Source organism: Trachypithecus francoisi, unplaced genomic scaffold, assembly GCF_009764315.1.
Source record: "Trachypithecus francoisi isolate TF-2019V2 unplaced genomic scaffold, Tfra_2.0 Lachesis_group18, whole genome shotgun sequence".
NCBI lineage: Eukaryota > Metazoa > Chordata > Mammalia > Primates > Cercopithecidae > Trachypithecus > Trachypithecus francoisi.
Genome location: NW_022681463.1, coordinates 16,251,586 through 16,271,556, shown reverse-complemented (window position 1 = coordinate 16,271,556; position 19,971 = coordinate 16,251,586). Strand labels below are relative to the sequence as shown.

At 41.9% G+C, this 19,971-nt stretch overlaps 1 protein-coding gene and 1 non-coding gene across 11 annotated transcripts in view; one reads left to right on the top strand and one right to left on the bottom strand.

The window, feature by feature from the left end:
• Positions 1 to 19,971, bottom strand: part of DOCK9 (dedicator of cytokinesis 9) — a 302,147-nt gene that overhangs the window by 220,366 nt on the left and 61,810 nt on the right. The window lies entirely within an intron of this gene.
• LOC117063795 lies at positions 18,515 to 18,621 on the top strand. Its single transcript, XR_004429080.1, has one exon. It is a non-coding gene; the product is annotated as a U6 spliceosomal RNA (small nuclear RNA).

Below are 19,971 nucleotides of genomic sequence, written 5' to 3'. Positions count from 1 at the left end.
GTATTTCTGCTGCTCTTTACTGCTGAATATCCATGAAACAGCTATATCAACTCTCAAAGGGTGAAGACCTCTGAGAACAAACACATTCCAGCCCCCACAATGGAACATTTCAGAACTCTCCTGGGATGCTTAAGAATGCTCATGATCATGCTTCCAGAAGTAGAGGCAAAATTAGTGCTAATTTGAACCCTGATATGACTGTGTTATTTGCCTAAGTGTACAGCAATCTAAGTCACTGTATTCTGTTCAACAGGTAGCCCCATCATCAGCTTCATAAATAGCAATGATGAAAACAAACTGCTTGAAGTCAGAAGAGGTGAACATACACTTTCTGATCTTGAATTTTTAAAAATCTCAAAATAACCTTTCTGGAGGGCAGTCTGGCTACACATACCAAAATCCTTTAACAAGTAAATATATTTTGACCTAGCTACTCCAGATCTGGAAATCTGCTAAGAAAACAACTGGACAAATGTTTAAAGTATATATGCATAGATATTTATCACATTTATAATTGGAAAGGAAAATGGAACAGAGGGTATAGGTTAAATAAAATATGTTACATCCATAAAATGAAATGACACCATTAAGAATGAGACATAAATATCCATTCATTGACATGAACAGATGTTTATGATATATTGTGCAGTGTATATATATATATATATATATATATATACTTTTTTTTTCTTTTTTGAGACGAAGTCTCGTTCTCGTCCCCCAGGCTGGAGTGCAATGGCGTGATCTCGACTCACTGCAACCTCCACCTCCTGGGGTTCAAGCAATTCTCCTGCCTCAGCCTCCTGAGTAGCTGGGATTACAGGCACCTGCCACCACACCCAGCTAATTTTTGTATTTTTAGTAGAGACAGGGTTTCACCATGTTGGCCAGGCTGGTCTCAATCTCCTGACCTCAGGTGATCCACTCGCCTTGGCTTTCCAAAGTGCTGGGATTATAGGCATGAGCCACTGCGCCCGGCCCATGTGGAGTGTCTTTAAAGCAAGATACAAGAAAGACTATACAACATAACAACATTCTTCTTATACTCTACTTGTATCTAAGTCAGCTAAAACTGCTATAACAAAATACTATAGACCGGCTGGCTAAGCAATCAGAAATGTATTTTCTCACCATTCTAAGACTGGAAGTCTGAGATCAGGATGCCAGTATGGTCAGGGGCCTGGTGAAGCCTATCTCGGCTTCTTCCAGTGTCCTCACTTGAGTTGCGGGGGGTGCCAGGAGGATCACTTCCTCTTTAAGGCCACAGTAGTAAAAGATTAGCGCCCCACCTTTATGACTTCATGTAACCGTAATTACATCCTAAAGACCCTATTGCCAAATATAGTCCCATTAGGAGTTAGAGCTTCAACATATGAATTAGGGAGGTAGGGGACACAATTCAGTCTATTGCAACTTGTTACATATTTTTTTAAGAATAGTGGTATACGTGAATGAAATCTGGAAAGGTTGTGTCTCAAAATGTTTAAAACAGCAGTTGTCTCTGTGTTCCTGGACACCGGCATGCTTAGTTTCTTCAATAAGTGTGTATTACTGGTTTACAGTTTAATAAATATTAAAGCAAAGGAACCCCACTGATAAATAAGACAGTATATTTTAATAAAGCACTGGGGAAAGGTCTGGTCCTCTCTCGCGCTCGCACACATTGGCTGCACTCACAAAAAGCAGCCACAACAGAGCAGAGCAATCTTAATTACGACACACAGGAAATGGATCGAGGAATCAGAGCAGACTGTTCCTTGAAAACATCAGCCCAGTTTACTGTTGTGACCAAAACAGACAACAAAATCCACTGGGCATCATTAGGAAAAATATTAGAAATAAAATGGAAAACACAGCCTACCCAAACCATGGTGCTGTGACCAGACTTGGAGCCAAGGAGTATTCTGGCACCAGAAGGCAGCCAAGCAGGCTCCGGGCCTTCATGACACCTTGAGGCAGATAAAACCAATATAAAAGTACAAGAAAAAGTCATGAGAACACCTAAGATAATCAAGATCTGGCCTCTACTTTCCCCACCTGCCTCTAGCTGACAGGTATTATTATTCCATTTTCACATACCTTGTCCCTGATTATTCACTCACCTCTCAGCCAGCCCCTGAGATCCCACCTGTCCCCACCCCCAAACACACAGACAAGCAGGATGGGGGCTCTCAGGAGCCAGAGGACGTATCATCTTCAACTCTGCTGTCTGCACAGTGCACACATTCAACAAATGACTGTTAAATAAGTACATGATCAATTAAAGGATTTTTTTCATAGCCGGTAGGTTTTTCTCATTAGAAAAGACTGTTTAGTCCTTCGGGACTGTTTGGGGAAATTAAAGTGGTCTGATAAAAGTTTATACAGTACTAAAGGCTGAAGGCATGTTGAAGACATTTAGGAAATCTTGTAATGGTAGAGACATGAAAAACTTCAAGGTTTTAAAGCCATAAGGCAAAAAAAAAAAAGAGAAATATTAATTAACAATGGATAAAATTACAGCTGCATTATCCCAACAAGTCACAAAAGCAACTGAAGACAGGTTCGTTTTCTCCTCGTGACAAGCGCTTTGCCTGTATTACTGCTCTTTATTAAGCGGCTGACAGGGTCCTAGCTGCTGCTAAAGTTCTAGCCGAGCAAGTTCTTCCACTTCAGTTATAATTGGCAAAAACAGAACATGTTGAGAATAATCCAACAGCTCTTCAGTTCTTCCACAGCTACCTGACATGGAATATGATATTAGTAGTTATGAGTAAAATAGGTCAATCCTAGCCAATAAGGCTAGGCCTATCACAAACTTGCCCAGACAAGGAAAAATGGAATTGACAATGTGTTTTGTTTCAGCTCAAGCTTCCTTCCCAACCTCCACTGGAGATTCTAGGCTGAGCCATCCCTTCCTGTCCTCAAACAGTACCTGCATGTCCCACGTGTCAGTGTCCCCATCATTTTTGTACACTCAGCACAAATAAGCAATTGAGACTGCTTCCTAAAGGAGTTGAACTAACATAGTCAATTAATCAGAAGAGGGGAAATACTTTAGGAAAAATCTATACACAGGAATAAAATCTTCCCAAATCAGTCTTGTCCCTCAACTGTGGTAGAATTACTAGTCAAAACGTAGGTGTCTATACTTGAAATTCAGCCTGTCCACAACTGCCAGATAAGGACATCTCCTAATGTAGCACCCACCATGCGGCTGATTCACTGTTTAAATATAAATTCCAGTAGGAGCCTGAACAGCCCCAGCCTTACAAAGCTAAATCCTGCATGCAAGACATCTGTTTGTTACTTCAGAGCCATCCTTAGTGATGGTAAAAAGGCTTTTTCTTCACTATATGCTTCTCTCTTACCCTTTTTACCTTTTTGAGTCAGGGTCTCACTCAGTCGCCCAGGCTGGAGTGCAATGGCGCAATCTCGGCTAACTGCAACCTCCACCTCCCAGGTTCAAGCCACACTCCTGCCTCACCTCCCGAGTAGATGGGATTACAGGCACGTGCTACCACGCCCGGCTAATTTTTGTATTTTTAGTAGAGACAAGGTTTCACCATGTTGGCCAGGCTGGTCTTGAACTCCTGACCTCAAGTGATCCACCCACTTCGGCCTCCCAAAATGCTGGGACTACAGGCGTGTGCCACCGCGCCCGGCCTTACCTTTTAATTTATATTGTAACTTATTCTAAAAGGATTTAAAGTTATTTACATATATATGTAATAAAATTTAAAAGTATTTTAATAAGCAGATGAGAAAAAGGCTGATAAAATGGCAGGTAATATAAAAAAATAAGCAAAGTTGAAGGCTAATATAAAAGTCATTTTGAAAAAGCCTAGAACCTGCTAGAATTTGGTCACATGTTTGGAAATAGGCTTTAACAGTTAACTGATGACTTGGCTGGGATCAGTTACATGAACCACACTGTACATAAAATGAAAACAAAGCAGTTCCTCATGAAAAGCACAAACCATTCATATTATGAAGGGAAGAAATTTATTCCAGGGCTCCTCATAAAAGGAACACCAAAAAACAGAAATGACAATGATTATAATAGCTAACAATTAGCACTTATGTGCAAGACACTGACCTAGGAACTTTAGACATACTCACTCATTTAATAGCCCTATGAGGCAAGTACCATTATTATCTACAAACAGTAGATAAGGAAACTGAGGAACAGAGTGGTTAAGTAAATCGCCCAAAGTCATACAACTATTAAGTTGTGAATTTAAGAGGATTCAAACCCCAAAGGCTGGCTCCAGTATCAGCATTCTGTTTTTGTTTGTTTGAGACAGGGTCTCCTTCTGTCAACAGGGCTTGAGTGCAGTGGTGTAATCACAGCTCACTGTAGCCTCAACCTCCAGGACTCAAGTGATCCTCCAGCTTCAGCATCCCAAGTAGCTGGGGCTACAGGCATGCACCACCACGCCCAGCTAATCTTTGTACTTTTTGTAGAGACGGGGTTTCACCATGTTGCTCAGGCTGATCTCCAACTCCTGGGCCCAGGCTATCCACCCACCTTAGTCTCCTGAAGTGCTGGGACTACAGGTGTGAGCCACAGCACCTAGCCCAGAGTCAGTACTCTTAACCACCATACTACAGAGCCTCTTGCCATTCCAATAGCAAGTAAGCAACGCCTTCAATAAGATCCTTATAGTTGATTCCACTTTCTTAAGTATGTTTCTTATCACGTGTTTCAGTGTAGGCCAAGAAAAAAACACAAAGCTTAGATCAGGAACAGAAACTCCACTGAAAACAAACGAGGCAGACCAGGCATGTGGTTCTCTGACAGATGGATAGACATTTGGGACATTCAGGGTCTTCAGAAGAATGCGTGGCCTCGAGCCCTTTAGGCCATCCTTCATGAATGTTACATTCCCTCCACAAACGCTTGGTGCACACTGAGTAGCTGAAGTGGGGGTTATGCTTTCCGAGGGCAGGTGAAATACAGCTCTTACCTGATGACAGTTAAGGCAGAATCACAGGCTGGAGTCACCACCTGAGCTGGAGGTAGGACAGACATCCTATGCAAGCTGAGAACTCTGGCGCAAACCCATATATGAAGATAAAGTCAGCCTATCTTTGCATGGGGGTGACCCAAGGAAGTACCAATGGGCAGGGCTCCCTTAAGAAATGAGTCATCAATAGAGGTAGTCTGGACAATATCCAATTGTCAGTCATTACCACTGCAAGCCCAGGGAACATTCAGTCATGAACCACGCAACTTCTTGGTGTGGTGCCATGACAGAAGGGTTAGAAGCACACCTCTAGGGACTGAAATGGTCAACAGGCTCGGAGAGATCATTAACAGAGAGCCAGTTACTGTTTGGGAGAAACTAAAAATTTAAAAAACATACATTTTGGCTTTAGAATAAGTGATTTTAACTAATCTTCTCAGTAGTTTCTCCAAGTTCAAGTTGAGGACCGTAAAACCATTTCATCAGTATTCCCTCACTGACTGAGCATTTACTATAGAGCCAGGCACTGTTCTAGCTGTTGGGAGCAGAGCCCTGAATAAAGCACACAAAAATCCCAGCCATCATGGATCTAATTTTTTTTTTTTTTAAAGCAGTAGGACCTTGCTTTGTTTCCCAGGTTGGAGTGCAGTGGTGCACTCACAGCTCACTGTAAACTTGAACTCCTAGGCTCAAGTGACCCTCCGCTTCAGCCTCCTGAGTAGCTGGGACTACATATGTCTGGCTAATATTTTTGTTATTGTTGGTAGAAATGAGATCTTGCTATGTTGTCCAGGCTGGTCTTGAACTCATGGCCTCAAACAATCCTCCTGCCTTGGTCTCCCAAAGCACTGGGATTACAGGCGTGAGCCACCACACACCTGGCCATGAATCTTGTTCTTGTTGTACTATAACTGTACTCTTAAGTAACACTTACTACTAATTACTATTACTACACTTATGCTGTTGCTCTGGACAAAGAGGACATCAGGTGAAGAAGAAACTATACAGGATCTGGGGAAAGGTGTGCTGGGGCATTTTAGGATTAAGCAGAGGGTCCTAGGAGCCTCACTGAGAAGGGGGTCTGAGCAAAGGCCAAGCAATGAATGGTGCAATCCCTGGAGATATCCTGGGAAGTGGAAACAGCAAGGCAGCCTGGGTGCCCAGAGCGAGGTGAGGAATGAGCAGGAAAGAGGCACACAGGTGAAGAGAAGGAGGAAGTGCTAGCAGTGCTGGAGATGGGGCTGGAGGCCGCTGTAAGGATTCTTCATTTGACCCTGAGCTGCAGAAGGTCCAGAGCAGAGGAGTGACATGGCCTGACTCCTTTGCAGAGAGCCGCTCTGCTGCATGCAGAAGAGGCCGCAGAGGGCAAGGACACCAACAGAGAGACAAGTGTGGAGTGAGAGGGCGCATCTTTCCATCTAGCAGCACCTCTGCCACATGCACAGACGGCCTGCTGGTGCAGGCAAGGGTGGTGGGCAGAAAGCAGCCGACATGATGCATGACAGCAATGTTCTAGAATCCCAGACCCAGAGCTCTGACAGAGCCCCTGGCAGGTTATTCTCCCCCCAGGCAATAAAAGAGAAAAGAAAAACAAGCAGAATCTCTTAAAGTCAGGTTAACCAAAGACAAGTCAGTCTGGCCTGAGGGAGCAGAAGCTTGCCGCATGGGAGGGGCATTGCCATTACTGGCCCAAGCAGGTCCTGGGCTGTCGGGTTATGGATACACTAATGGAAGAGAGCGCTATAAGGAGCTAGTTCTTCTAATCTCCTATACCAGTTATTCGCAAAAGCATATTCCAAAATACCTCAGAACTTAAAATATTTAACAGTTAATATAGCACCACTTAAATTCCAACTATACATAACACTGACTTGCAAAATGCATCTGATGCCTTGAGTGATGCTCTCCTTTCTTCCTCCCAAATACTGCAAGTGCTAACATAAGACCCTCCATAAAATGCATCCTCTCTCTGGGTTCCCACAGGTTGGGACCACCCGATCTGATCACAAGGGCATATGGCATGCCAATACCCCCTTCTCAGTCTCAGCCAGGAAGGTCTCAGCATTTCTGCATGCTTCGCTGTACCAAGCAGCTGCTGGCAAGACACACACAGAAACTCTGAGATATATTTGTCCTCACTCATTTTGACAAAAGCTGTGATAAGAACAGAAGGAAAAATGGCAAGGCATCCTGAGGGAGGAGGAGACCCATATGTGGCTCCTCACAAGCCTGGTGCTGGTGGGAAGGCCACAAGAGGCACACCCATCTGTGACTTGACACCTCTTCATGCCTGATAAAGGGACAGAACACAGAAGTGTCATGTCAAACCGCACTTCCTCTCACTCTCAAGACCCTTCACCCCAAAACATGTTAAGTAGCTGGATTTTTTTAAAAAATAAAACTATAAATATTTGTCTCATACCCATCATAGTTTTCTTTCATGCTCCCTTTAAATTTCTCCCCCCGCATCAAGGACTGACCATAAGCCATTAGTAAGAAAAACCTGGCCAACTAGAAGACTGGGATGTAAAGGGGCTACATAATTCACTATCGCTGGGAGAGGGTTCACATATATAATACCCTAAATAAACACTTTACCACATATTATTTATAGGACTATATCAAGAACGTGTAAGCTGATAACGCTACATTAGAAAACTATTCTTTAATAAAATATCTTACTCCTTTCTCTGTATGTATTTAGCTTTGATGAATACATGGCATTCTCACACATACAAACACTCACTTATAATTTAAACTTAAGGCCACTAATTACCCATTTATATATACAGACTACATACATATAAGTACACTGAAATAAATATATTTGCTTTACAAGTAAAGACTAGTTTATTCTAACACCATTAAACTACTTGTTAATTAAGCAAGATAGCATTTACCAGCCAGGAGGAGATCAATAGTTCTGAATCTTCTTTTGTCCAATTGTATGCTGTATATTCAAGGGCATTATTCTCTCCTTGCTGTTTGCACATATAAGCACAGTTTCTTTCAAAAACGGTGCGGATGCCTTTAAACAGAATCACACTAGTAGTGCAACCCATCCCCAAGGTGTGGATGTTCAGTTTTTTAGCAATCTCTACTCCATTTCCACATCCTCTTCCTTGGCTCTTCCGAAACAAGCTCCCACTGTACCATCTTCATGACAAGCAGTCACCGGTACCGGAACAGAAGGGAAGCTCTGAGCTGCCGTACCAGAATCCGCTTCTGCTCAACAGCCTGACAAAAAATCCAGGCTCGAGTGTAAAACAGGAGGGGTGGTGCAAACATAAGAGGACACACCTCGGATGCACCAAAACCTTTAAAGTATCGTTTTTCTAGCTGATTGCTTCACTCTTAATACCAAAGAACAAATAAGCAGGAGATTTACATGTGGCTACTGGAAAACTGCCGGCTCCTGTGATTTGCTTGGGATTGTTCTGAATCTCAGAACCTGCCCAAAATGAAAAAGACAGTGCCAGACAGCCACACTGCTGCAGATGCTGCTGGGAGGCACAAAGAATGTTCATCTGCTGCAAGAAATCGCTCTCCCAGAATGCTTAGCCTAGCATCTATATTAGCAAACATCTCTTTCCTTGACCTAAATATGCTATTTATTTAATCCTGCATCAGCGGGAAACAGAGAAGCAAAGGAAAAAAAAAGTCCAAAAAACCGGTGAAATCGCTAAGATGACTGCTGCTATGGAAACACGTGCAAGCCCACTTCAAACAACCTTTTCCACGTATGGGTAACAGCTTGCTGACAGCAAACCACAAGGGAACACAACATTGCAGTGTCGATCTTGACTTCAGCCCATCTCTACTCTTTGCTAGAGAGGGCTAGCAAGATTGCACTGCTTAAAAGGATTCTCCCATCCCTGGTACCCAAAGATGCAAATGAGAACATGAATAAAGGGCTACCCAGTCTGGCTAGATGCATGCCTTCTGAAGCAGCACTCCAGCATGCAATGGGAAATACATGCTGAGGTCTCACAGCCACCATGATTATGTTTGGTGTGTAAGTAATCCAACTCCTTCTACTGTAGACTGAACTCAGTGACACTATACTACCTCATGTGAATCTTTGGGAATGGCAAACAGGGAAGCTTGTCAGTGATATGATACCAAGTTGACTCTTGCCATTTTCCTTCCTCAACAAGGAAAGGCTAACTATATAAAAAAGACCATGCTGCACATACAGGAAAACCTTTCCCAGCCACAATATGTAACTAGGAAAAAAGTTACCACTCTTTTAAAATCTGCTCTGATATTCTTATTTCACAAGGCAACAGATAGTTTCATTTTCTCTATATATATTTGAAAGTCAGAGTGAATTATACTGACCGAGTACCTGGGGGCTGTGTAAACCCGTGTATGTAGTAAAATCACACCTGTAGGGAATACCATCCAGGCACATGATCCCACAATGTCTGTTTTCTATAAGTAGTGTAGTCATTAGGCCCCACAGAAAAGCAAAAATCTAGGTTTACTCTTTCTCTTGTATTTTTATGCAAAGTGTGTCGAATAGCTGTACAAGATCAAAGACGGGGAGATGTTGGTCACATGCAAAAAACAGGATGACCCTGTGGGGTCTAGAGGATTCCACTTCCAAAGGGTGATTCTGTTAAAACAGAGTTATAGGGTTCAAGATTACATCCAAGTTGTGACATTAGGAGAGTCTTCATGCGAAATCATAAGGCTGACAGGTAAACAACTGGAAACTCATCTACCCAGAATCTGATTATCGGAGACTATAAAACACTAAATGCATAATTTAAATGTCAGTTTTGAGAATTCAGCAAATCTACAATTAACCTGACTCCTAAACAGCAAGAGAAATATCTTTAAAAGCAATAGTTCATTCAATAGAAATAAAGAGAGTACCTAGAAATTTAAAATTAATTTGTTATTGTTATTACAAATCTTAGACATCCTGCCTGCAGAAGCCAGGGAATATTATTTGAGATATAAAAGATTATGTTTGAACTTTACCAAGAATTATAAATGATAACCAAGCAAATTGGAAGCTGCTGATGTTTGATTTACTTTTAGAACCCTCAGGTCGTGTTTAAAACAAGAGTCTAAATTAGGGGTGTCCAATCTTTTGGTTTCCCTGGACCACACTGGAAGAAGAAGAATTGTCTTGGGCCACACATAAAATATACTAACACTAATGATAGCTGATGAGTTTAAAAAAAAAAAAAAAATCACAAAAAAATCTCATAATGTTTTAAGAAAGTTTACGAATTTGTGTTGGGCCACATTCCAAGCCACCCTGGGCCACATGCGGCCTGAGGGCCGTGGGTAGGACAAGCTTGGTCTAAATGGTCTCACCACAAAAAAATAAAGAGAAAAGGTAACTAAGTGAGGTGATAGGTGTGCTAGCTAACTCAATTGTGGTAATCATTTCACAATGTATATCAAATCATCATATTGTATACCTTAAATTTATACAATTTGCCAATCATACCTCAATAAAGCTAAAAAAGATAAATAAAAGTAAAAGCTAAATTTTAAAAAAACAATGAGAGAGAATGAAACAATTCCCTAACTCATTCAAAAGAAAAGGCAATGTTTTCTGGAGATAAACTAATAAAATGTTGCCGTTTGAATGTGTCCTGCAAAGTTCATGAGTTAGAAACTTAATCCCCAATGGACAGTGCCAGGAAGCAGGACCTTCCAGGAGTGATTAGGGCAGAACCTCACCGATTAATGGTGTTCTCAAGAGTGGGTTCTTGATGAAAGAATGACATCAGCCCCCTTTCTCTCTCTTACTCTTTCATGTTCTCTTTTCCTTCCACCTTTCACCTTCCACCATAGGATGATGTGGTATGAAGACTCTAACCAGCTGCTGCTGCCACGGTCTTACATCTTCCAGACTCTAGAACAGTGGGATGAATACATTTCTGCTCATTATAAGTTACCCTGTTTGTGGTATTCTGTTATAGCAGCAGAAAATGGACTAAGACATATACACATTGAAGCAACTTGTACCAAATTTTAAGTATTAATCATTTTCCAACCAACAAAATTACTGGGCTCTTGAAAAGCAACAGAAAATATTTAGAGTAAAGTATTCAAAAACAGGTCTCATGATAATAGAAGCAAGACAAAATGATATGTTTGGTTTCACTGACTTTTCTGTATCAGGATGAACTTGAGTTGTTCTAAATTGAAAATTACCATGAATTTCATCAGAGGACATGAATAGATGGATGGTATCTATTGGCAACCAGTGCAGCCACCTAAAAGAGTATATATTTCAATTTGGAGATCACATTTACTCTCCCATCTTTAAATGTCACTTCTAATTTATACAGCTCCTAAGACTAAATGTCTGCCTTTGAATCCCTTTTGAGATGCAGGCCCATGTCTTCCTCTCCTGCTAATACTGACACCTGACTTTCCTACCATCTCACCCTCAGATGTTCCAAATGAATCATCCTTTAATATGACAAACTCGTATGGCACATCCACACAATGGAGTATCATTCAATCACAGGCAGGAACAAAGTCCTGATGCATGCCACTACACGAACGGCCCGAACACCATTATGTGAAGTGAAAGAAGCCAGGCACCAAAGACCCCATATTGTATTACTGAAATGAAATGTCCAGAGCAGACAAATCCAGAGAGATAGAAAGCAGGCTAGGAGGGCTAGGCAGACCAGGAAATATGGGGTAATTGCTAGTGAGTATGAGGTTTCTTTTTAGGGTAATGAAAATGTTCAGAAATTAGACAGTGTTTCCAATATATATTCTCAAATGTATATATAATCTATACACACATATAGTCTGTGACTACTGAATTGAACACATTTATGGCATGTGAACGTAATTTTTAAAAAGTGACTACACTTGTGATGCTTTGAAGCCTCATTCCTCCTTCATCCCTTTCTGTCCACATCTGGGCAGGCAAGAGAGGAAAGTCCAGGTGGCTCCCTCTTATGACAGCAGCAGTAAATTCAAACCCTTCAATGGGAACCCTCACTCCACACCATCTCCCCATAACCATCACAAAAAAAATGCCAAGCCAGTCTCCTTTCCCTGCTCTCTCAAGCCATTTTAGGACCTCTTGGGAGCTGTCCTGTTCTCCCCAGAAAGCCTCATTATATGAGTAATAAACCTTTTCACACCCTCTTGGGGTGGGTGTGATGTCAGCTGACTCAATATCTAAAGCAAATGTGGCCAAGTGGAGGAGATCCATCCCGTTTCTGTGGAGTGGCCCCAACAGTGAATTCTATCTCAAAGCTGCTATTAAGAATGCCAGCGGGTGGGGAGGCCAGGCGCAGTGGCTCACACCTGTAATCCCAGCACCTTGGGAGGCGGAGGCAGGCGGATCACCTGAGGTCAGGAGTTTAAGACCAGCCTGAGCAACATGATGAAACCCCAACCCTACTAAATACAAAAAACTGGCCAGGCAATGTGGCGTGCACCTGTAGTCCCAGCTACTCAGGAGGCTGAGGCAGGAGAATCACTTGAACCTGGGAGATGGAGGTTGTAGTGAGCCGAGATGGCGCCACTGCACTGCAGCCTGGGTGACAGAGTGAGATACAGTCTCAAAAAATAAAAAAAAATTAAGAATGGGGGTGGGGCCGGGTGCGGTGGCTCATGCATGTAATCCCAGCACTTTGGGAGGCTGAGGCGGGCAGATCACGAGGTCAGGAGATCAAGACCATCCTGGCTAACACGGTGAAACCTCATCTCTACTAAAAATACAAAAAAATTAGCCATGCGTGGGGGTGGGCGCCTGTAGTCCCAGCTACTCGGGAGGCTGAGGCAGGAGAATCACTTGAACCCAGGAGGCAGAGCTTCCAGTGAGCTGAGATCATGCCACTGCACTCCAGCCTGGGTGACACAGGGAGACTCTTTCTCAAAAAAAAAAAACAAAACAAAAAGAATGGGGATTGGGAGAATGGCAGCTACTCTGCCCATCCTATAGGTTGTCAAGTTCAAATAAGGTAACAAGAGTGAACTCAACCAAGAAATTGCTAGAAATATGTAAGTACCTATTAGGTTACTGTGTAACCTAAAACAGCATCTTGCTTGATAAATTCAACAATTTCTGAACGTTGTTTTGGTCCCACTCCTCAGGAATATACTAACCCCATTAACATGGGAGGTGGCTGGGGCTACCCTTAGGGTGTGCATTTTAGACCTGGGAAAGGGGCTCCAGGCTGTACAACCCCCCAGAAAGCCTGCGCAGAAAATAAATTCAGGTTAAGGCCTGCCAGCCCACTTGGTGGTCACAGCAAACCTCAGCCATGCAGCCAGAGACCATAGCAAACAGATCCCAAGCATTGAGCTCCCACAAAGCTTAAGCATCTGGAGCTGCTGTTCCCACCTACGGCTCTCTCTTTGCCGACTTTCTGTTTTAAATGTATTCTAACAGACAAATTAGTTTGATTGGTAGATGTATTTACTACGCTCCTAGAAACGTGAATGAAGAGGAATCTAGAGTGACACCTTAAAAATCTAGAACTATAAACTGGAATTAATACTGTATTTCAAACAGATATAAGTCTTCTACTTATACATCAGACCTCAGGTCTATCTTAGGAGGCCAGGAAGGGAGACAAATTCTCTCCATTCTGCAGTGGCTGAAAGGAAGATCTCACATAATGATAATACCTCATACATGATACAGCACACTTCACCAAACCTAAGTAAAGGGAGGACAGATAGAATTCAGTCTAACACATCATTCATTCTACTTAAATGTCATTATGAAAGCCAGCCCATTTGAAAAGTTTATTTCCATATCTGACAGTCCATATTTCATACATCAAGGCAGTGAATTCTGCTGAGCAAAGAAACCTTACGTAAGTTGGTCTCTCAATGCCTCATTCCTTTTATAACCAATCAATATAATCAAATGTAATTCGAGTATCTGGCACAGAGCCTAGTATATACCACATGCTCAATAAACGCTGGTCTCTCTTCTTTTTTTGTCCCAAATTAAATGGTTGTCTTCCCTGATAATGAGACTAAAAGTAGGGTAATTCTTCTAAAAATACAAGCATCTCATACAAAATTCAAATATATGAGAATTTCAGATCTAGCAAATTCAAACAACAAATTTTATTTTTGTTGAAAAAATGATTTAAAGAGGGAAGTCTGGGCATGGTGGCTCATGCCTGTAGTCTCAGCACTTTGGGAGGCCAAGGTGGGTGGATCACAACGTCAGGAGATCGAGACCATCCTGGCTAACACGGTGAAACCCTGTCTGTAATAAAAATACAAAAAATTAGCCGGGCGTGGTGGTGGGCACCTGTAGTCCCAGCTACTCAGGAGGCTGAGACAGGAGAATGGCGTGAACCTGGAAGGCAGAGCTTGCAGTGAGCTGAGATCACGCCACTGTACTCCAGCCTGGGCGACAGAGTGAGACTCCGTATCAAAAAAAAAAAAAAAAAAAAAAAGGCCGGGCGCGGTGGCTCAAGCCTGTAATCCCAGCACTTTGGGAGGCCGAGACAGGCGGATCACGAGGTCAGGAGATCGAGACCCTCCTGGCTAACATGGTGAAACCCCGTCTCTACTAAAAAATACAAAAAACTAGCCGGGCGAGGTGGCGGGCGCCTGTAGTCCCAGCTACTCGGGAGGCTGAGGCAGGAGAATGGCTTAAACCCGGGAGGCGGAGCTTGCAGTGAGCTGAGATCCGGCCACTGCACTCCAGCCTGGGCGACAGAGCAAGACTCCGTCTCAAAAAAAAAAAAAAAAAAAAAAAGGAGGGAAATGGGTATGCTGAAACATGAAAAAAGAGTTGAGATGACTTGTGAAATAAGGAGTGGAGCTTTCAGCAATGACCATTAGAGAAAGGTTTTTCTCCAAACACCGCATGTTCTCATATATAAGTAGGAGTTGAACACCGGGGCCTGTCCAGGGGTGGGGGGAAAGGGGAGGGAGAGCATTAGGACAAATACCTAATGCATGTGGGGCTTAAAATCTAGATGACAGGTTGATAGGTGCAGCAAACCACCATGGCACATGTATATCTATGTAACAAACCTACACGTTCTGCACATGTATCCCAGAACTTAAAATTTAAAAAAAAAAAAGACTTTAAATAACGAAAATTAAGAAAGTATTATTAAATAAGGATCTTTTTTTTTTTTTTTTTTTGAGACGGAGTCTCGCTCTGTCGCCGGGGCTGGAGTGCAGTGGCCTGATCTCAGCTCACTGCAAGCTCCGCCTCCCGGGTTCACGCCATTCTCCTGCCTCAGCCTCCTGAGTAGCTGGGACTACAGGCGCCCACCACCTTGCCCGGCTAGCTTTTTTTGTATTTTTTTAGTAGAGACGGGGTTTCACCGTGTTAGCCAGGATGTTCTCGATCTCCTGACCTCGTGATCCGCCCGTCTCAGCCTCCCAAAGTGCTAGGATTACAGGCTTGAGCCACCGTGCCCGGCCTAAATAAGGATCTTTCAAATAAAAGTGTGAACTCTTACCATTGTGCATTTCAGGAACATAATCCTCAAAATTTAGACTCATTGCATATTTAAATTTATCCATCATCTATTACGCCCATCTCAATACACAAGAGAGGTAGAACACTTTGAGATGTCTAATACCAGTTACCTTGAAGTGAACAAAGGTGACGGGCAGGGCCAGAGGGCACAGCGTGGACAGGAGTTGTTGGACCCCTGTGAGAGTTCAGGGCTGTACTCCTTCTGCCTGCACCACTGTGAAGTAAAATATTTTTGCTAAAAATATATCCCTAAAGTTATGATCACATAAAATATTGGAGTCAGGTCTGTTGCTAATAGTGTTATTTAAATGTTCTCAAAAGTAGAGAATGCAAAAGAACACAGGTTTCTCCATGTTGGTGCTAGAATGTCAGGGTGGCAAACAGTCCCTGTGGGCGGCTCTGAACAACTGGCAAGCTCAATGAGTGACCAAGTGAAAGGAAGTGGAAATGACCAGGGCTAGCTCCAGGGAGCAAGGCTCCGGGAGGTGACCAGGGGGGTCTTTCAGAGACCACAGTCACTCAAAAGAAATGAGAGAATCTTCCTTTTTCTGGTAGGAGACCAAGTTAAATAGCTTTTAAAATCACACAGGTCAGCCAGAAATGCTGGCACCTGTAATTCTAGCACTTTTGGAGTCTGAGGCAGGAGGATTGCTTGAGCCCAGGAGTTCACGACCAGCCTGAACAACATAGCAAGACCCCCAGTCTATACAAAAAAATTAAAAAATTAGCTGGATGTGATGTCACAAGCCTACAGGCCTGGCTACTTAGGAGGTTGAGGCGAGAAAAGTCACTTGAGCCCAGGAATTGAAGGCCGCATTGAGCTATGACTGTGGCACTGCACTCCAGCCTGAGAGATAGAGAGAGACCCTGTATCTAAAAATCAATCCATCAATCAGGTCCTCAAAAGGAAGAAACATTTAAGAAAAACAGCTTATTTGCTGGTAGGAATGTAAAATAGTGCAGCTGTTATGGAAAGCAGTATGGCAATTCCTCAAAAAATAAAACATAATTACCATATCATCCAACAATTTCACCCTTGGGAATAGACACAAAAGAAATGAAAGCAAGACTTGAAGAAAGCCATGCACACCCACGTTCAGAGCAGCATTATCCACAACAGCCAAGGGGCGAAAGCAACTGAAGCGTCCATCAGTGGATGAACAGATAAGCAAAATGTGGTTTCTACACACACAATGGAATATTATTCAGCCTTAAAATGCAAGAAATTATACATACAACATGGATGAAACCTGTGGACTCTATACAAAAGGACAAATATTGCACAATTCCACTTGAGGTATTTAGAACAGACAAATTCATAGAAACAGAAAGTAGCGTGGTAGGTGCCAGGGGCTGGGAGAAGGGAAATGAGGGGTTAGTGTTTAATGGAGTCAGAGTTACAGTTTGGGAAGATGAAAAAGTTCTGAAGATGAATGGTGATGATGGCTGCACAGCAATGTGAATGTACCAAGTATCACTGATGTGTACACTTAAAAATAGTTAAGATGATACATTTTATGTTACAGATATCTTACCATACTTTTTAAAAATAGAAAACCAACTTGCTGGGCATTGTTTTCCTATCACTTCTAGAAACAGGTGAGCTGTAAGACCAGAAAAACGAGGAGGGTGACTGGTCTTTTCTCCGTCTCTCTCCCTGGGCCTGCCAGGCCCTCAAGAAGGGAAGATAAGCTACAGGACCTATCCCTGTTGTTAAGCAATGAATGACTGCATTGCACTTCCTAGAAAAACCCTTCCAACTGTAGAGCATCATAGAAAAAAAGATGGCTGAGATTTAAATTTCTGATTCATAGACAACTTCCACTACTTTCACTGAGAGCCATGAAATGAATGAACAAATACGATGTACACAGGTCCAACTGACCCCTCAGCTCAGGAAACTGCCAGAAGTGGCAACTTAAATTACTGTTACAGGAGGTCATGGAGCAAAACCATGGTTTCTGAGAGAGCTCAGTTCTTTAAAGAAAAACCAATAAATCCATAAATGCTGATGCTATATCAAATATAAGAAGCTGCCAAAGAGCACGCCTATTGGTAAAGCCGTTGAGTATCTGCAAGGGCTGACGGCACCAAGGATCATATGAACACAGGAAGCACTCCTGGCCCCACTGTAAATTAGACACTGGATGAAGAACAAGGAAGCAGGACAAACTCAATGGCATAATGAAGTCAGAACTCGGGGACCTCTTCTTGGCCTTCACCAGCCATTCCCAAGGAAATTCTATTTTAGGCAGACACCTGAAAAGATCACTTAACGGCAGGGTATACTAACTTTAAACAATAAAAGAGATATAAAGTATAACTTGCATACAAATGCACCCTTGAAACTGTTCATGCTCTTCATGTATGGAGTTACAGCTGTTGAAAAGTTGTTCCGACACGTGAAGAGACTAAAATTCAGATTCTACATACACCAATCACTTGTATCTTACATTGTAGCAGCCGACCGTTTTAAGTCTTTTCTGTCATTGTGGCAGTATAGAAATGCTGTCTCAACATGAAGAAATATTCCTTGAGGGCAAAGAGGAAAACATAAAACATACATAAGATTTGAATTTGACTTTTTAAAAACTATTGCAATTTGGCGAGATTTTCAATTAATCAAAAGTAATAATGATACTAATGGGGTTACCTCTAAAATATAGGAGGGAAAGTGCAATTTTTCAAAATAGTCCTATTTTTTTTTAAAGCAGTATAAAAAGACACAAAATAAAATTTAAAAGTTCCATTTAACCTGGCTTATAGTCAGGTTAAATGGAACTAGATATTCCATATTTCCCTGTTTATAGAAGCTCATAAAACTTTACATTCTTTAGCTGACTCCTTACAAGGTTTTAATTTCTTTTCACAAAGACACAAAATTCTGAACCTTCTCAAGACTCTCTTTTATATACAGCCAGCTGGGTTATGACTTAACTGTAACTATGTTTTAAATGAGTGTTACTTCAATCCAACATTCCCTGATCTTTATGTAAATTTAGGTCAAAGAAGTGGGGAAATTTAGGAGAAACTATCCCCCACATAAGAACTGGACAGATTACAGTTATCGCTATCCCTCCTTGTCAATTAAAAACAAATAGGTGCTTGCTTCGGCACCACATATACTATTATAAAATTGGAATGACACAGAGAAGACTGGCATGGTCCCTGCACAAGGATGACACACAAATTCATGAAGCATTCCATATTAAAAAGAAAGCAAAAACAAAAACAAAACAAAACAGATAGGACAAAAAAAAAAAAAAAAGATGGCCAAGAAGCAAGTGAAGAATCATTGGGGAAATGCAAATCAAAACTACAATGAGCTTTCACTTCACACTCACTAGATGGCTAAAATCAAAAAGACAAGTATTGGTGTAGCAATTGGATTGGTATACCAATTCGACTGGTTTTGCTAATCAAATTAACAGGTATTGCTGAGGACGTGTTGAAACTAGAACCCTCGCACACTGCTGGTGGGAATGCAAAACAGGGCAGCTGCTATGGAAAACAGTCTGGCTGTTCCTCAAATGGTTAAACCCAGGTTACCGTATGATCCAGCAATTCCACTCCTAGATGCCCAAGGCTGAAAATATATGTTCCCACAAAAACTTATACATGAATGCTCTTAGCAGCACTGTTCATAATAAACAAAAATTGGAAACAATACAAATGTCCATCAACTGATAAATGGATAAACAACTGTAGAATACAAAGAACTACTACACATCAATTTTTAAAAAATGAAGTACAATCCATGCCACAGCATGAGTGACTCTTAAAAACATGCTAAGTGAAAGAAGCCAGGCATGAGGATCACATAGAGCATGAATCCACTGCTGTGAAACGTTCAGAAAAGGCAAATCTCTAGAGACAGAAAGTAGACTAACAGTTCCCTAGGGCTAGGGGGTTGGATGGGGCAGAGTTCCAGGGTGATGGCTCAGGGATCCAGTGTTCTTTGGGGAAATAATAAAGACGTTCTAAAATTGACTATGGTGATGGATGCACAACTCTGAATATACTGAACACCACTGAACATTTTAAATGGATGAATCATATGATGTATGAATCATATCCTGATAAAGGTGCATCTTTAAAAACAAGACAGCACATATCAGAAGGTACATCAATCCAAAGTTGAATTTCTCTTGAAAGTACCCTAATTTCAATACAGTTATCTTTCCAAAACATATCACTACCCCTAACATAGCAAATGCCCAAAAGCACTCCCAGCACTGCATATGCACAAGAGAGGACAGCTAAGAATGGTAAGATGATTTCTTCATCAAGGGCCAGTTAAAGCTATTCTGCTTTAAAATTAAAGAGTACTTAAGGAAAATCTTTTGTCTGGTCAGTAACTTTGGTTCATTCATTATGTTAGGCAAGGTCTGGATCCAAGGGCCAAGCCATCTATCCCAATTTATTCAAAGAAATTTATTTTGCAGATGTTTTCCCATAAAATTTTCATCTCTGCTTTAACCACAAAGTTCTCAAGATCCAAGAAAAAAATACCAATTGGAGAAAAAATCAGAGGAGGGATGGAAAAAGGTTAACAGGGATATG